Genomic DNA, 8403 nt, shown 5'->3' on the forward strand with positions numbered 1-8403 from the left:
AAGCAATCCTTCTGCCTCAGCCTCCCGAGTAGCTGGGACTACAGGCATGTGCCACCATGCCCAGCTAATTTTTTCTATATATTTTTAGTTGTCCAGCTAATTTCTTTCTATTTTTTTAGTAGAGACGGGGTCTCTCTCTTGCTCAGGCTGGTCTCAAACTCCTGAGCTCAAGCGATCCACCCACCTCAGCCTCTCAGAGTGCTAAGATTACAGGCGTGAGCCACCGCACCCGGCCTAGACTAGTTAACTTTCTTAACATATGGCTAAAGGAAACAAACTAGTAATTCTAATGTTATTAATTCATTTTTTCAAATATAGATATTGTTCAAGCAATGTACACCACAAAAAGCCTGGGTTAGTAATAGTAATGAGTGAGGCAAAGGGTGTGAACATTCTAATGGTGTTTGATACACGTTGCAAAATTATTAATACTTTCCCAGAGGGTTCTTGCTATAATTGCTAAAGAGAATTCATCCCATGGGACATTATATAAGGGACAGGGAATGACAGAATGTGCAGCATCTTCACTAACCATCATACAGCAAACCGGTCCTACAGGCTGCTTGGTAAGAACCTCAGTAGTAATTACTATCATTGTTGCCATGTTATTGCTATAATAATTATTAATTATTATAGGTACTGTTTATTGACTGCCTATTATGTGCACCAGGCATGGAATACCCTGTACATGTAATGTCTCAACTAGCTCTCACAACAAACCAAAGAGACAGACATTATTATCCCATAACCAAGATGAGAAAACCAAGGTTTAGGAAGTGGCACAAATATTTCATTTGCTGTATGATGGTTATTAATGATCAGGATCAGCTAGATTATGCCATGATAACAAACAGCTCCTAAATCTCAGGGCTTAAAATAACTAAGGTTTATTTCTCACTCAGGCTACATGTGCATCGTGGTCAACAAGGGGACTCTTCTTATTTTTGTCATTCAGGGACACAGGCTGATAGAGCAGTTGCCATCTCAAATGTCATCAATCACCACACAAGAAGGAAAAAATAAAAAGAGCTCTGGAGGGTCTTACACAGGCAGTCAATAACTCTCACCCAGAGGTGACATCTTTCCCTGTGGTTCACAACTCATCCAAGGAACTAGTCATGTGGCCCCACCCCACCACAAGAGGGGAAAGAGCTATCCTACTTCTGCCTAGAAGTAGGAGAACTGCGAATATTTGATGAACAGCACCAGCATCCACAAGCACCAAGGAGGGCCATTTAAATTTCTGGGTCCTTTTCCCAAACAAGGTAACAGTCACAGGTTCCAGAGGATAAGGACATTGACATATCTTTTTGTGGTCACCATTTAACCCATTATACCTATCAATTTTGGGGACGGGGGATGGACAAGGTCTCACTATGTTGCCCAAGCTGGTCTCAAACTTGCAGGCTCTAGTGATCCTCTCTCCTCAGCCTCCCAAGGAGCTGAGACTACAAGCACACGACACCACGCCCAGCTTCAATTTTTTATCTAATGGCTACTGATGATCATTGGCTAGATTATTTCATTAGGAGTTGCAAAATGGAGATTTTTCTAATTTTTCCATTCCTCCTTCATTTATTAGTTGTGAATCACCTATAAAGAAAAATTTCTCTCAACAACTGTTTTGTTGCCCTGACATATAACCTACTCTGAACAGGTAGGATTAATGCTTGATTCTCTCCCATTTGTCTTAGGGAAGGTTTCCTAAAAGCAGATCTTGAGTGAGGATTGTGAGTATAAGTAGTTTATCTGGGAGATGATGCTAAGAGACACTGGGAGAGTGGTGGAAAAGTGAGACAGGAAAGGGAAGGAAGTCAATTACAGGCATGTCAGGGAGCGGGTGGGCGACTGGGGCTCAATCCTGCTGGGGACTCTGGGAGACTGGAGAAGCTGCCTCAGAGAATCCCATGTGAGGGGCAAAGAAAAAAAGAAACTAGGGTTGTTTTCGTTTGTTTTTTTTTTTCACTTCTCTTACCAAGTTGTGATCTGAGAAACTAGGGTATTGTCAATTCTGTCTGTTGGTTGAGGGCTCCTTCTGGGAGCATTAACTCTCTCAAATTCCTGGCTTGCCCTAAGCACAAACATGCTCCCACAGCCAGAAAAAAAGCCCTCAGGCAGAGTCACAGATGTTCACAAAGGAGCCTTCTCCTTGCAGAGGCGAATGCTGAGGGATATGGGTCACAGCTACAATTCACCCTTTGCACTGCTCAGATCCACTAGGTGTCTTATTAAGTCCACTCTGTCCTGTCACTGATGGTTCAAGGTAGTGGCTGATTGCAATCTCTAATTCTTTTAACAGAAAGTCTTAACAACAGGAGGGTTAGTGGGAAAAACTACTTGCTGCAGTTGATTCCAAGGCTGTAATCAACATTCAACGTTTCCCTCCTCTACACTTCATTCTGTTCGTTTACAGGGCTTTCCCTATGGGAAATCCAGACCTTTATGCCTGAAGGTCTCAGTCTTTCACTACCACACCCTTGCCAGGCCACTGTTGCTACAACTGCCTGCCCATGGGATAATTAAGATCAAATATCTCTGCCACTATAACTCCTTTCTTTGTCCACTGGTCAGTTGGCATGAGGTACCAAAAATGACCCAGTGCCTGCTGTAGCCTTAGGTTTGGTGGTACCTTTACTGTGATCTCTGGGAGATGCATTCCCCCACCCCAGGAAGCAGGGCTTCTAATCCTGCAGAGCCTAAATGTATAGAGATAGGAAGCATAAATTCCTTAAGTGGGTCACTAGGACTGATGGTGAGAGGGGCATTCCTTCTTCCATTCCTGGTTCCTGTGCCCATGATTTCTAGCTAGCTGGGATACAGAACCATGTAATGGCCGTTGGCTCAAAATATATACCGCATTTTGAAGGACAGCACCCCAACCCCAGAGGATCTTTTCTCCAAGTGGTTTTAGATGTGCTGTAAAGAGGCCATACTAATGTACTAACAAGCTGGCAGGTTCGAGGTGATGTGGTGCATTGTAGGGCCAATGAATCCTGAGGTCATGTGTTCACTGTCACATTTCCTTCACTATAAAGTAGGTCCCCTTGGTTAGAGGTGAGATTACAAGGGATCTTTAGGCCAGCTGCTGTGGCTCACACCTATAATCCCAGCATGTTTGGAGACCGAGGCAGGAGGGTCACCTTGAAGCCAGGAATTCAAGACCAGCCTGGAAGCTCGAAGCTGCAGTGAGCTGTGATCTTGTCACTGCATCACTGCATTCCAGCCTGGGTGACAAAGCAAGATCCTGTCTCTAAAAAATAAAAATAAAAATGATTATAAGGGATCTCATAAGGTTAAATCATTTACTTTGGGCCTTTGGATATTAGTGCTGGCCAAGGCATTTGGTCAGGGAAGGCAAATCCATATTCAAAATATGCACTAATTCCAGTGAGGACATATTGTTCCTCCGTCTAGATTGAAAGAGATATATTGTGATCAACGTACTACCAAGTGGCTGGTTGGTGTCCTTGAGAGCTGGTACTGTGTTGAGGGTTCAGCATCTGTCTCTGCTGCCGACAGGCTGGACGCTCAGCAGTCGCAGTAGCGAGATCAGCCTTGATGAGAGGCAGCCCCTGGTGGAGAGCCCTTGCATAGCTTCTATGTCTACTGCCATAACTACTCTATTCATGGGCCCACCGTGCAAGCCCTGGCGTGACAAAGGCTGGCTGTTACCCATTGGAGTCCTTCTGTCTCCCTAGCAGTTCAATGCCTCCTCTCTAGTCAATGTTCTGCAATGGTACTGACATATGACACAAAGATTTGTACACTTTGTGCCTACCCCTCTAAGTCCATCCATGCACCTCTTCTCCAGATTTCCTTATCTCCAAACTTCCAATCTTGCTCTTTCCTGGTCCCTGACCAACCAACCAAGCCATTGTCACTGCTCAGGAGTCCAGTATATGACCTTACCTCAAGCCACCTCTCTCACTGCAGCGTAGACAGTCAGTGCATCGCTTGAAACCTCCTCCTGGGAGGGTTACCCCTCACACTGTCTCCCAAGCCCACCCTTGAGCGGCGCTGTAGGGTGGCAGCATTTGTTTAGTTCACTTCAATATGTCAGACAGACCCATCCATGAACCGGGCCTGGGTTTTCTCCTCCTCTCAAGCCTGGCCATAGAGAAATACCCCCAAGGCTACAGGGTGAGCTGAGAGAGAGGTGTGAGAGCAACAGAGGTAGGTAATGTGGGGTCTGGGCTACCTGCTCATGAGGCTTATTCGTGCCCTCTGAACATGCTCACACCCAATCACAAACATATTATTTTGGATTGCTGCTGTGCCCATGTGTCCTCATGACTTTGTGGGTCTGAAAATGCCCAGATTTTGATGGGCAAGAGAGACAAGGAAAGGAAGGAATCCAATCAAGGGTGAGCAATTGAACAGGCTATGGCTGTGGGCAACTGGAGCGCAGAGTGCTGGGGGGCTCTGGGAGACAGTGTAGAACTTGCCCCAGAGATGTCCCACCTGAGAGATGAGGGGGCTGGGGTTTTAACTGAACAGCTCCCCATCTGTCACTGGTTGGAGGTGGTTTCCAGGGGCATTAACTCTCTGGACCTTCGGACTCAGGGTGCACTCAGGCCAAGCATAACTCCAGACAGGAAACCGTCCTCAGGCAGCAAGCAGCCTTTGGCTTGCCAAGGTGAGTGCTGGGGGGATATGCAGGGGGCACCGGCAGGATCTGCTATACACTATTGATTTTGAAAACCTTGAGTTGGTGCCCTAGCAATGTCCAAATGTGATCAGAGATTTTGTCTTTTAGTATCATTATGAACTCATGGACGTTTTATATATTTGATGTGTTTCAATCTCTTACAGTCACTATTTATTTTAATGCTGAAATTGTTTCATCTTTATCCATCCTTTTGACATGCCCCTGACCTGAGTTTTATAATTTCCCCCTTCTCAAGCCCCAGACCTGGAATTTCTCCAAAGAATGCTTGTTCCTTTCAGTGGGAACTGCTATTTAGAGACCACAATTGGGACACAAAGGGTATTCATTGTTATTGGGTTGTCACTGCTTCTGAGCCTTTTTAGTAGCATTAGTTCATGCTGATATTTCCAATTCAGATGAAAGATTAGCAGTTTTTGCTTAACTTTCTTTTTCTTACACTAAAAATCTTGGTTTCCTAACACCATTACTATAATTACTTATTGCTTTATCACGATAAATAGTGCGTTATAATTATGCTCAAAATAATAATGCCAAAATTAAAATTTATGCAATGTTCCATTTGTTCTTAGAGAGCTAGGGATGTATAGTCAAGATATTGAGTTTTGTAATCACTTGAAAGAAAATTCTGCTATGTGATTTTGCTCCAACTTCGTATACAGTTAGGTACATTTGTTTCAGTTTGTTTTAGATTTTTAAGAATTGCCTCACTTTTCTTCTTTTTAATTTAATCTAAAAGTAATTTAATTTTGTATTTTAATTGTATACAATATGTACATGGTTCCAACATCAAAACCGCACAATGAGGTGTCATTACCATTTTACAGGTGAAGAAACTGAAGCTCAGACAGGTTAATAGCTGCCTCAGCGTCACAGAGGAGTGAGTGTTCTTTCCCCATCAGGAGGCAGGGAGAGGAGCTGTGGGGAGCCTTCTGGTGCCACAGACTTTGTCACAAGAGGTACATGTGGATGTATTCAGGGTCAAGCCCTCCAGTTCCTTCAGCTGCTCTTTGAGTAACAGGCTGGTGGTCTCCTCTGAGCACATGGATTTGCACCTCTCAAAGCAAGGGTCTGACCAGTACAGGGGGACAGTGGCTCCTACTGATGCAGCAGGGGCTCTCCCATGGTGGTGTTCAGCCCGTGGGTCTCACTGCTGTCTACTGCCCCACTTCCCCTCCCATTCCCCACCCCCTGTCGGCTGCAGGAGCCCTCAGAGCCCAGCCATTGCTGGCCCTTCCCTCTCCTGGGCTGGGGTCCCATGCTTCCTGGCCCTTTTCAGAAGTTATCAAAGCCCCCATTCTCTAAGCACAGCTGCGCCACATTCAGCGCCACATCCCCCCCCCAACTTCAGCCGCACTCCCACGTCCCCATGGCATGGGACCCAGGTGCCTGTATGATGTGCAGGGCCTCAGAGAGGAACTCAGCTGCCTGGGCCCCCACCTCCAAGTCTGGGAGAGTGGAGACAGGTGTTCAAGGGGCTGGAAGGCCAAGCTGTCCCAGTGGCCACTGTGTATGGGCATCCAGTGAGGAAGGCCCGAGGCTAACACTGGAGATGGGGGGAGCTCAGGATGCAGGAACTTGGAGGGGAGATTTCCTCAACTTGGGTCGTGGCCTCGGCTTTGGCCTGGATGGGGGCTGCTGGGAGGCAGTGGAGGCAGAAGATGGATTGTTCTCATCAGAGAGGCTGGAAAACTCCCCGGAGCCTGGGAGGCTGGGAGGCAGCCAGCTGGGCTGCACGTGGAAGAGGGAGGTGAGCTCCCTCCTCCCTCTCCTTTTCCTCTCTCCACCTCCCTCTTTTTCTCTCCCCTGAGAGAGTCAGCTGTGGGTGAGGGGGCTGGCAAGAACCCTGGCCTGGGAGTCAGGAGACCTGGGGTTTGGTCATGGTTCAGCCATTCCAGGCGGTATGACCCTGGACTCTCACTTCACCTCTTGGAGTCTCACTTTCCTTGTCCAGAAGATACCTAAGGTTACCTGAGACATTCTTCTCCTGTTACTGAGACAGGAGGTTCCACGTGAAATCTGACTTTCATTCTTCCTGCTTCCATTGATTCTGTTTGCTTTCAGCCAGGCCCTAAGGATCCCCTCTGGGATCTGGAGGGGTCAGACAGAGCGAGGTCTTGGTTCTTGCCTCCTCTCAGAAAGTGGATGGAAATGGAGGAGACATATATGGCCGTGGGCGAGATGCAAGACTCTGATTGTAAACAAAGTCCCCAGTCAGCAACTGCCAGTTCAAAGTGCAGGTTAGACTTTGGTATACATTTTTCCAGCTGGAAATGTTGGAAAAGTCCCGGGGAGGTGCCCATTTTCTTCCCTGAGACATCTTCTGGAAAGGACTCCATTCCCAAATATGAGTCCTCCATCCCATCCATAGGAGGGTGATCCCCCAACCTCCTGATCAGAGATCTGGTGCAGATTAGGGGTGCATGTGTTTTGTCATGTGTGTGTGACTGGCAAAGGAGAGGAACTGGATTTTGCTGAGTCCAAGCCACGGGCCAGGGGTTTCCCTCACCCAGCCCAGGTGCCGTAGATATGATTCAGCCTACTGTGCAGAAGAGGAGATAGTTTCAGGGAAACTAAGACCTTTTTGAGGTTTGCAGTGCAAATGGCTAAACAGGAGCTTGCCCTCAGCTCCTGTGACTCCACAGTCCTCGTCTTCACAGCAACAGCCGCCTGTGCTCTCGCCATGTCTGCGTTCCCACCAGGGTGCTGCCTCCTGGAACAGACTGTCTGCCACCCGCCCTTGTCCAGACCCAGGTGCTGCTGGCCTCAGTCAAGGTTGGACTCCCCAGGACACCAAAATATGTGCCCACACTTCTGGTCATGAGGGGAGGTGGCAAGGAAGGTCACTTTCTCTGGTCACAGCCAGGTTTCCCTGAGGCAAGAACTGTGGTTACATCTGAGCCACCACTGGGATTGAATTTCAGCCACTTGGTTGCCTGGCTCAGCCTGGCTGGCCTCAAGCCCTGTAGAGCCAGTGAGGTGGTAGGCCGGGCCCAGGCGTCCATGCGGACACTGGCCTGGGGGAAGGGGCTTTTCTTTCAGCTCTGAGATACAGGTCTGAGGGGAGCAGAAGGAGGTCCTAAGGCTTCCCAGATCTGTCCCCAAAGGCCTACCCAGATCTCCCCTCTCTACTAGAGGACTTGGGACTGCATTCCCAGGCCTAAAACAGTGCCTGGTCCACAGTGGGAACTCTATTAATATTTGTTTAATGAAATGAATAAACGGAGGTCTCTTCCTCCCCGGACTCCTTCAGGCCTCTTGGCTCTGGCCCTCTCAGTCTGGCATCCCTGCATTTTTCTTGCTGAGGGAACTTACTATCCACCACCCCCGGGGTCCTCTTGTCCTGCCCCTACAGTAGATGGGTCTCTGGAGAGAAGCCAGAATCTTCCCTTCAGGTCCTCAAGGATTTGGGGTGGAGTTTCTTTGTGAGCTTCTCAAAGCCTTTTGGAACCAAGTCCACAGCACTGGGAGTGGAAGCCAGGCAGTGGTGAGTCGGGGTTTGGGGCAGCCCACAGTTCCCAGATGGGACTTAGGGTGCAGTCTAGCTAGAAGGCTAGGGCCCTGCCCTCAGCCACATTTGCACAGTAGGCACCCCATTTTACTTGGGATATTTTGAAGATGCTGCTGGAGATTATGGAGATCAAAGCCCCCCACAAGCTATCCTGGGTGCCAGCACTGGTATCCAGGGGACAGAATCTAGGCATCTGGCTGTCCTGACCACAGTCTGTGCCAGGGGC

Source organism: Lemur catta, chromosome 3 (assembly GCF_020740605.2).
Source record: "Lemur catta isolate mLemCat1 chromosome 3, mLemCat1.pri, whole genome shotgun sequence".
Classification (NCBI taxonomy): domain Eukaryota; kingdom Metazoa; phylum Chordata; class Mammalia; order Primates; family Lemuridae; genus Lemur; species Lemur catta.